The 9,720-nt window shown below is 43.1% G+C and overlaps 1 long non-coding RNA gene across 4 annotated transcripts; it reads right to left on the bottom strand.

Moving 5' to 3' along the window:
* Positions 1–283: 283 nt before the first annotated feature.
* Positions 284–9,179, bottom strand: LOC108350412 (uncharacterized). Of its 4 annotated transcripts, none has more exons than XR_001837170.3 (4): positions 9,048–9,179; positions 6,358–6,459; positions 3,216–3,362; positions 284–1,505 (listed from the first exon to the last, which is right to left on the bottom strand). It is a non-coding gene; the product is annotated as an uncharacterized LOC108350412 (long non-coding RNA). The 4 variants fall into 4 exon arrangements; XR_005502271.2 differs by having other exon boundaries at positions 1,298–1,505; positions 3,216–3,353; XR_001837171.3 differs by lacking the exon at positions 284–1,505 and adding an exon at positions 2,329–2,549.
* Positions 9,180–9,720: the final 541 nt, after the last annotated feature.

Genomic DNA, 9,720 nt, shown 5'->3' with positions numbered 1-9,720 from the left:
GTGTGAGAACACAGTAAACTAGAAAAATGGATCCTTGCCAAACCTAATTGTTCTGGGGTCTTGATGTTGGGCATTTTGGGTGTATGAAACCCATTTGGTTCATGGCATTTGTGTGTGTGTCTGTGAGTGCACACATGCGGGTATAGAGATCAGAGGGCAATCGTGGGAGTCAGTTCTTTCTCTTCTTTTTTATTATGTGGGTCCTGGGGATTGAACTCAGGATGTCAGTCTTGGTGGCAAGAATTTTATTAACTGCTGAGCTATCTCACTGGTCCACCAAATATTTTTAAATAATAATTTTTATTATTTGAAAGTTATACAATGTATATTTACCATATTCATCCACTACCTACCTTCTTTCAACTTCCCCTGGTACCCCAACCCCACATTTCTTCTAGCTTCATGTCCTCTTTTATATAAATATATATACATACATATACTTGTATATATACACATATATATTCATCTTGAATATAAATTTATTATAACACATATACATTTAAATATATTCATTTTAATGTATACATATATATTTGCTTGGATATATATCCATATATGTTGTGGATATATATATATATACACATATATACAACACATATATATACACATATATATTGTGTGCATGCATGTGCATGTGTGTGTGTGTGTGTGTGTGTGTGTGTGTAAAGTGAATAGCACCAAGAGAAGTAGAGGAAACTAGAGAATACCTAGTATTAGTCATGTGTTAAGAAATTTCTCTACCAGCTTTTTAAATGCCATGCATACCTTCTGATTTAAATATAATGCCCATTTATCAGTGAAATTATCAACTATCCCAAAGTGAGAGAGCTGGTACCTAAGGAAAAATAGAATTAGAATTCAGTCCATTCTAGTAATTTTATGGGTATTATATAGTCAGAATCATATTGTGCGGAAATCAGAAGTCAATGTTGAACGTCTTCCTCTGTTGCTCCCCACCTGACTTTTTGAGGTAAGGTTTCTCATTGAACTTGGAACTCATGGATTCAGTTTGACTGGATGGACAATGAACTCCAGAGATAGTCCAGTCTCTGCTTACGCAACACCAGGATGGTGGGTATGTGTCACTCCACTTGACATTTACATGGGTTCTGCTATCCATTCTTGTACCAAAAACACTTTACTACCCCCTAGAATGATTTTCTATCTTCAAATTTCCTGTTGTAAACTGAGGTGGCAGAGGCCGGTAACCCCAGCTTTTGAGCGGCAGATGCAGGTGAACCACAAATTTAAGGCCAACCTGGGTTCCATAGTGAGATATGTCTCCAGACGAGCAGGGTGTCAGGATGTAGTTTACTTGGTCTAGTACTTGCCTATGTACATGAGACCTTGGCCAATCTCTAGCAACATATTAACTGGTGTGCTGATGGCTGCCTGTAACCCCAGTACTTGGGAGGCAGAGGTGGCATATTAGCCATTCTCTCGGGAACTGTCACCTGTATTGGGTCTTGTAGGCATGGCATGGTTTGGAGGCTCTGCCTGTTGACCTAGAGGAAGAATGAAATAAAGGACATATTTGGACTGCAATTAGGAGCAAAAATTTCAACAATGAATCCCCCTGAGGCTAGGGACACAGGGAACCTGATGCGTCCTCCTGTGAGAATGCAAGATGAGTCAGTGGGGCAGCCTCCTCACCGCTGTGGGTTCAACCATGTCTCCCCAACAGCTCTGTTGTCCTCAAGGCACCTAGGCAAGAGTGCTTCTCTGCAAGTAGGGTCTTTGCAGACAGAATGGAGCTAAAAATGGCATCACAAAGATGGAGGCGATCCTATCTATTATGGGTTGATCTAGGGAGGCGACTGTCCTGTAAAAACAGATTCAGAAGGAAGATGCAGTCTTGGGAGGAAGGATAAACAAAAATGGAGGCAGAGATGGGAGCTGGGTTTCAAACAGTTTGGGAATGCCTAGGGCTCCAGAAGTTGGAGGACTTCAGCAAGGGCCCACTGTCGAAAGCTGAGGAGTGGGCACGGCCCAGCCAGCATCTTGACACCATGTGTTCAGCCTCGGGAGATGTAAGACATTTTGTCTTGTTTTAAGCCAGCAGTTTGTGGAGCTTTATTAAGCAGTCATAGGGAATGAGGATACCCAGTTATGACTCTGTCTCCTTTAAAACATCTGTCTGGGAGAACAGGCAGCTCAGCAGACGTGAAAAGGCTCAGTGTCAGAAAACCACGGCAGAGAACTAAAGGCTTGTTCAGCGAGCAGTGAATGAGGCAACAACCTGTGCTAGTGGGGCCCAGGGAGGAGCCTCATTTTCAAGGCGGTATTGGGGATACATTGTAACCAGAAGGCAGCATCTCTGCCTAGGGCTTTCAAATCCGTGACATTTTAATAATGTATCATCATCTCAATGCCTCAACACCCAGGGTTGTCCTTCCCTCTAGGTTTTCAGATGTTCAAGGAGAGGGCTAGGTCTCAGCGCTGCCGGGATCCGTTCAGACTGGCCAAGCGTTTGTTTAGGTTACTTTGGCTTCTGCTGTGATGAGCTGGTGACCATGGATTGTCATGCAGATTGTCAAATGTTTGGGATTCTGTATGGTTTGAGTGAGGCCAAGAGGAAAGAAGGAACAAAACAGAGCCTGTTCAGAGCTTCCTGGTATGCTGGAAATAATGGTGTGCTAACCTCTGGGTCTCATAAACAACGTCTGGCCTCTTGAAATACAGCCTGTGGAATTTCTGGCTGTGGGGATTCACGAGAGGCTATGTTACCTTATGTATGACGTTTCCCTCCCCAAGGAAGGATATCTATGGATGAATACCCTGTGAAGGGTATCTGTGAAAACTCCTGTTCTTTTTCTCTTGCAGGAAGATTGTCTGGATAAAGGGCTCAGTATGTTTAGTTCTGCTCTACCCTTTAATCACCAGAACGGCTCTGTTCTACTCTGTTTTTGTGTAATGTAGACCTTAAAACAGGGTCATTAAGTCTGTCTATTTCTGGGACTCAACTTAACTTTTTTACATTTCTCTCATCCCCCCTCTCCCCCCCCCCCCGTGTGTGTGTGTGTGTGTGTGTGTGTGTGTGTGTGTGTGTGTGTGTGTAAACATCAAAGGACAAGAGACAGTTCTCTCCTTCTACATTGTGAGTCCTGGGGCCTAGGGGTGGAACTTAGGTTTTCAGACTTGGCAGCAGGTACTTTTACTTGCTAAGTCTCTGAGTCGCTTCACTGCCCTCTGGTGTTCAGTTCAAAGTCACTTACCCACAGGCATGAACCGTTTTGCATTTCCAAGGATTTTCAGTGATGCAGGTAGTGTTGTTATCCCTGTCTGCCTTGCTTCTACACCTTCTCTTTGAACTGGTTCAGAATTTGCACTATGAAAAGGGTACAGTTGTGCTCCTTCAGGACCTCAGTAGAAAGAAGAAAGATGTCATTGGTAAATAATTGGTCTTCAGTGAGTCTGTGAGCTGGGATTGCAGTTTTCTAGCAAACTGATACATGAGGGTCAAGGGCTGAGGGAACTCTACACAACTCGGAATGGTGGGAACTTGGAGGATACTGGATTCCCAGTAATAATCTTTGGTTGAAAAAAAATGGCTTCCCCTGGCTCCCAGGCTGCTAGGACAATAAGAATGCATTTGAACGGAGTGTTAAAGTATACAATACTTTTGTTCTTAGGAATTTGAAGCATAGGGAGATAAAAGAAATATGTAGGAGATGGATTTATCAGACTTGTTTATCAAGTGGGGCAAATCTACCTGGGATGGCTTCTAGGGTCCTGGTTTGGATAGAAGGATGGTAATGTCAGATTTCAATACCTCTCTGTCTCTCTGTCTCTCTGTCTCTGTCTCTCTGTCTCTGTTTCTCTCTCTCTCTCTCACACACACACACAAACACACACACTCATACACACATACCATACACACACACACACACACACACACACACACACACACACACACACACACACACACGGGGGATGAGTACTTATGAAAGCCAGAAGAGAGGAAGTTTATGAAGGTGGAGGCCTGCTTAAGAAAGACCTAGGACTCTCAGAAGACCCTCCCTCTCCCTGCTTTTTGTGTTACAGAAATACAGATGAGCTCAAGCTCTCCCACACAGGCTTCTCCTTCTTTGGGCGCAAAAGAACTCCCCACTATGAACCACAGCTTGCATTCCTTCATATTTATATGTTAAGTGCAGTGTGGTCTCAATAGATTCTAGAAGTTTCCTCGTGGAAAGAGCCTTAGTGAATGGGAGAAGAGACTAGTTTTATTTATTTATTTTTCCCTCAACAGGGTTGTCTTAGCATTATTTCTTTTAATCTATGTTAATGAGCCCTGGGCAAGAAACAGTGACCAGCCTCTGTAGGTTTGATCATGACTACGGAGTCCTGTAAACTTGGAGCAGGTGAGAGCTTTAAGCAGGACAGAGACAAGGTTAGGCTTAAGTGGTTGAAAATGATTTTGAGAGAAACCAGAGGGGGGCAGAATGATGCAATGACGTCAGCTAACACATTTGTACCGAAAAGGCAATAGTGATTTAAACACATGAGACCTCTGTCCTCAGAGTTCAAGTAAAAGGATGAAGGAAATATGGGAGAGTGGACTTATCAGGTCTTGCTCAGTAATTAGATTTGTGGGCTGAAGTCATCAAGAGTAGAGTCCAGATTTCTAGTTTGAGTAAAACGGTGATAATGTCATCAATTCTAACAGATAATGGGTTGAGGAAGGATATAATGAATTTCAGTAGAATCCTTTTTAGTCCTATTTATTACGAATGACTGCTTTGCTTGTATATATAAATGTGTCCCATGTGAATGCCCAGTGTCTGTGGAAAGCAGAAGAGGCAGAAGACTACACTGGATCTCCCAGAACCGGAGTTACAGATGGCTGTAAGCTGCTGTGTACATGATGGGAACTGAACTCCGGTCCTCCGTAAGAGCAGCAAGGCTCTTAACACCTGAGCCATCTCTCCAGCCCTCGCATTTCATTTCTGATAGGATAAGTTTTGGAGACCCAAATACATGGGCCCAAGAGACAGCTGGGTTTTTGTGAAGCACAGGAAATGCTACATTATGGAAAGGCTACATTAATGGGTAATCATAAAAACTAAGAGCAGGAGGTGGTGGAAATATGTTTTTCTCGATACAACATGGGCAGTTGCCCGTATGCACTCACAGTGATTGTGAGAGCATGCATAGCACTGGCACAAGCTCCTGCCCACCAGAATCCCAGCATGGAGACAGTAAGGTGGCCATGTAATCCATTACTGGCATTTGAGAACTGCTTGGCCAGCAAGAGTCAGTTTTCTTTAATGATGTGACTTGTGGTAGGTCAACCCCACACCAGGGCAGGCCCCATTCTCAAGAGTGGCTTGGTAACACACTGGGGGAAGAGCAAAAAGAAAAGGAAGAAAAAAAAAAAAGACATCTCAAAACTGGATGTTGTGTTCAAGACGGGAAAGTGGGGGAGGGCATGGTTATGGGAGGAGTCGGGAGGGGAGTGAGTGTGTTCAAAATACATGATATACAGTTCTCAAAATTCATACAAATATTTAAAATTTATTGTAAAATTGAACCAGGACTGGTTTGAATAACATGGTACTCAGTGATATAAGCCCCACACTGGGGAATCTGAGGCATTCTCAGGGAAGCAGAAGATTAAAGAGGACTTCTCTAGGAAGTTATTTCCATAGAAAGGAAGGGTTGGAATCCTCCAGACAAAACCCCGAGGTCTGAGAGACGCTGGTGAGGAAAGAGGAGCTGAGGGAAGGCCAGCATGGGCAGAGACAGGGAAAACTTGCAAAAAGGGGCAGTAAGTAGCTGAACTGGTGCATGGACTTAAATGGCCTAGTTCTCCGGACCATTTCAAGGATTTTTAAACTTTTTCCCCTAATTTTTATGAGATACCATTGAAAATGTGTTCAATGAAAAATAAAATATATGACACGACTGATCACTCTGAAAGTAATTGTGGAGAAACGATCGTAGGAGGGTCAACAGATGGGTGAAAATTATCTGGGAGGGCATTAAAAAAAATCAGGAACAGGTCATAGCTTACACTGGAGTTGGGATAATAGGGATAGAGATCAGTGAGTTGAGAGGCGTCAGGATTTAGTAATGGGTTAGAGATGTCGGAATGAAGGGAGAGGCGTCGTCATATCAGGGTAGATTCCAAGGTCTGACGCACGCACGAAGAGCGCTGGAAGCTGCAGCTAAAAGGGGTTAGGACTTGTGAGGTCAAACAGGAAGCCGCGTCACAAAAGCCTAAGGCAAACTCATTTCCTGTGTCCTGTGCGTTTGTCTGAGCTTTGGGTTTCCCCCCCACTTACCTTGATTCTGGGCCTGGAGAGTGACTAATGAGAAAGGGAAGATAAGGGAATCTGGGGAATGCGATCCCACCTCTTAGCTCACTTCCGCGCTGTTGATCACAGGCCATCTCCCTGTGGACTTTGTAGGCGAAGGGCTTCGTACGAGTGTTTCTCTTCCTTTTTCATTGATTACCTGTGACCAGATTACCTCTTACTCAGCCAATTGTGACAAAGTTTGTGAGTCTTTCTTCCTGGCAAGATTCCTACCTTAGGATACACCTAGAAGTTTTCATTCTGACCCCCCAGAGTTTGGAAATACAGCAGTGAAAATTTGTGATTCCTTCACCAGGAAGTAGACCCCGTGTCCTTAAATTCCAAGGGAGGGCAGAGAGACCTTGGTATCTGGAAGCACTGAAGGAGCAGGCAGCTTCTATCAAGCAAAAGGGAAGAGCTGCTCCATTCCCAGTGCCATTCTCTGAAGCCTTCTATTTCCAGCTCAATGAGTTCGAAGGACTCCAAGGCCAAGGGATGGCTAGGGACACAGCACCATAGTCCCCATATCTCACAAATGGAGGTGATTGGAAATGCTAACCACATCAATGACCAACTCTTGGGTCTTTTGAGGTGTAGGTTCCATTCCCCAAATGTATTCCTTTGAGCCCAGAATATCTCTGGGAAAGGAGCTTAAGGAAAAAATATATTAATTTAATATAATATATAATATATGAAATCACCTTTGCTTATTCTCCAGTATGCTTTAGGTCACCTCCAGATTATTGACAAGACGTAATACTGTGTAATTATCATAGAAATAGTTGTCATGGTTGGGCATGGTGGCATATACCTAAAATCCCATCACTTGGAAGGCAGAAGTAGGGGATCTCTGTGACTTTGAGGCCAAACTGGTCTATGGAGAGAGTTCCAGAACAGCTAGGGCTACATAGAGAAACTCTGTCTTGAAAAAAACGAACAAAAAAACAAAGTTGTCATGGTTTATTGTTTAGGGAATAATGACAAGAAATGTTTGTATACCATTCAGAAAAGGTGCAATGTTTCCCCCTAACATTTTAGATTCTTGGTCACTTGGTTATATGGATGTGGGGTGCTAGCTGGAATTAAGCAACACAGAGTAGGAAAAAAAAACCTACACCAAGAAAGTATAATACTATCTGAAATTCCTACCACAGAGATGGGAGTTGATGAGTTAGTGTTCTTTTTAACATAAATCTCTCGGTATGATTATGACTGTAAATTTCCACAGTTGGAAATTACCATACGAGAGATTCTGTGATTTACATCTTCTCAAAACTATTTGTCTTTATCATATTTATTGACTGCATATGGTGATGACCACGATGGTGGTGATGGTGGTGCATGGGTCAGTGTGTGTGTGTGTGTGTGTGTGTGTGTGTGTGTGTGTGCATGTGCGTGTGTGTATGTACATGTGAGCCTGTGAGTTCATATTATCATTTACTTAACCCATCTTTACTGTCTGACAATAAGGTATTATAAATAACTCACTGACTGAAAACAAGGCATGGGCCTGAAGCACTGAGGAAGTGGTTGTCAGCCTGCTTTTCCCAGGCAGGCAGAAAAGAATTGCTCCCTCCTTGGGGTGCCTGGCTAGCTGCTATTTTGGGTTTCCATGACCTTAGGAAAATCATCATCCAAACAAACTACCTCGTTAGGCATGTGATTTATGTGTGTAAAAGAAATTCAGTCTGGATGCTACTCATCCTGGGTCGAGTTTCACTAGAAAGGGGACTGCATTACTCAGGTTTTCTGGAGTCGGGGATTGGTGCCTAGACTAGGGGAACATTTAGGGAAAGCCCCAGGTAATCTAATCACAGAGAGGAAACTGAGCTACAGCCCCATTCCAACCACCTCAGGCTACCTAGTGCATCATCACGGAACTATGTCTCTGCAGTGTGTCATTTTAAGTTCAGGATGGTCTAGTTATAGGCAGATTCTATGTGGGCCCTTTTGTTGTAAACCTGATTGGCAGGTGATAGGCTGCAATGGAAGGAGGTCTTGGATTACACATTCTTCCTACCTTTCAAATTCTGCCAAATGAACTTACATCTTTTTTTTTCTTTTTTCTTTTTTTCAGAGCTGGGGACCGAACCCAGGGCCTTGCGCTTGCTAGGCAAGCGATCTACCACTGAGCTAAATCCCCAACCCCATGAACTTACATCTTAACAAGCAAGCAAGAGGGGTTAACCCATCTGTTTGTATTGGGATATAGTTCTGGTAATCACCCAAATGGATATCTTTTTATCATTCTTATACTTTCTTATTATTATTAAAAGAAGATATAAATTAATGGTACCATGTCAAAGACTCTAGGCAGCACTAACTGAACTCAGTAAGTTTTTAAAAAAACATTTAAAAATGTGGAGTTGGGAGGGGATGTGTTACTCATGGGGCTGGAGGAGTTGGGGGCAGATAAAATGGATATAATCAAAATATGTTGTGCACACTTAATCATTTCTCAAAGAATAAGCAAATAACATTAAAACCTAATCCACAAAGGCTTCAGTCAAAGGTTCTTGGGGGGAATATCTAGCTCAAAAGATATGGCAGCAGATGGATGCCTAAAGAAGAGAGGCTGCTTGCTGGCAGTCACATATAGCTAGGAAATGTAGGTCTGGAGAATTGGTCTTTCTCAATTAAAAAATATCCTAAAATTACCCATCCATGCAACTGCCATAGCACTGATCCTCTGTTCCGGGTTTTACAGGATGTTCTGAAGCCCCTGGGGGATGTTGATGACGTACTGACCATCCAGGATAGAGACAGAATCTCTGCATAGTCTGAAGAGTTCTCCAGCAGAGATGATTTCCCAGCTGTCTCCTTAAGAGTGGTGGGAGGAAGAAAAAAAGTACAGTTTGATAGCCCAAGTGCGGTGTCATCGGTGGGAGGAAGTAAAGTTCTGTTTCCATGGGAACAGTATAGAGTTCTCAGGCAGCTTTAAAGAATAATAATAAGTTGAATGTGAGAACTGAGACCATCCATATCCCCATGGCTTAACCACTGGGACTTAGCCTGCTTTCACAAATTGTTCCACAAAAATCAAGCCAAGGGAGAGGGCTATAAACCGAGAACCAGATTCACGGTTGCTTCACGGATCCGTGCAAGCGCACTGTTGTCTCTTCTCAACCAATAGCTGACTTGCCAAGACTAGCCTCCCGCCCCTCCCCTTCCTGTGCCAGTGCTAAGTCACAGACTTCACCCAATCCTGACTTATTTCCTCCCTTGAAAAGAATCTGCCATAAACCCCGAGTCTAGACCTCTAAATCCTGGGAATGTCTGCCAGTGAACTCTACGCTTAGATATACTAGAAGAGTCCACTAAGGTAGTATTGTTAAAGAGGTTTCAAAATAAAAATTTATTATTACTAATACCTACTACCATGAGTATCAGTGTTACTACCGTTACTGTGTGAGATTGGACA

This window comes from Rattus norvegicus, chromosome 3 (assembly GCF_036323735.1).
Source record: "Rattus norvegicus strain BN/NHsdMcwi chromosome 3, GRCr8, whole genome shotgun sequence".
In the NCBI taxonomy this organism is placed as follows: domain Eukaryota; kingdom Metazoa; phylum Chordata; class Mammalia; order Rodentia; family Muridae; genus Rattus; species Rattus norvegicus.
This window is presented reverse-complemented; position numbering and strand designations above follow the sequence as displayed.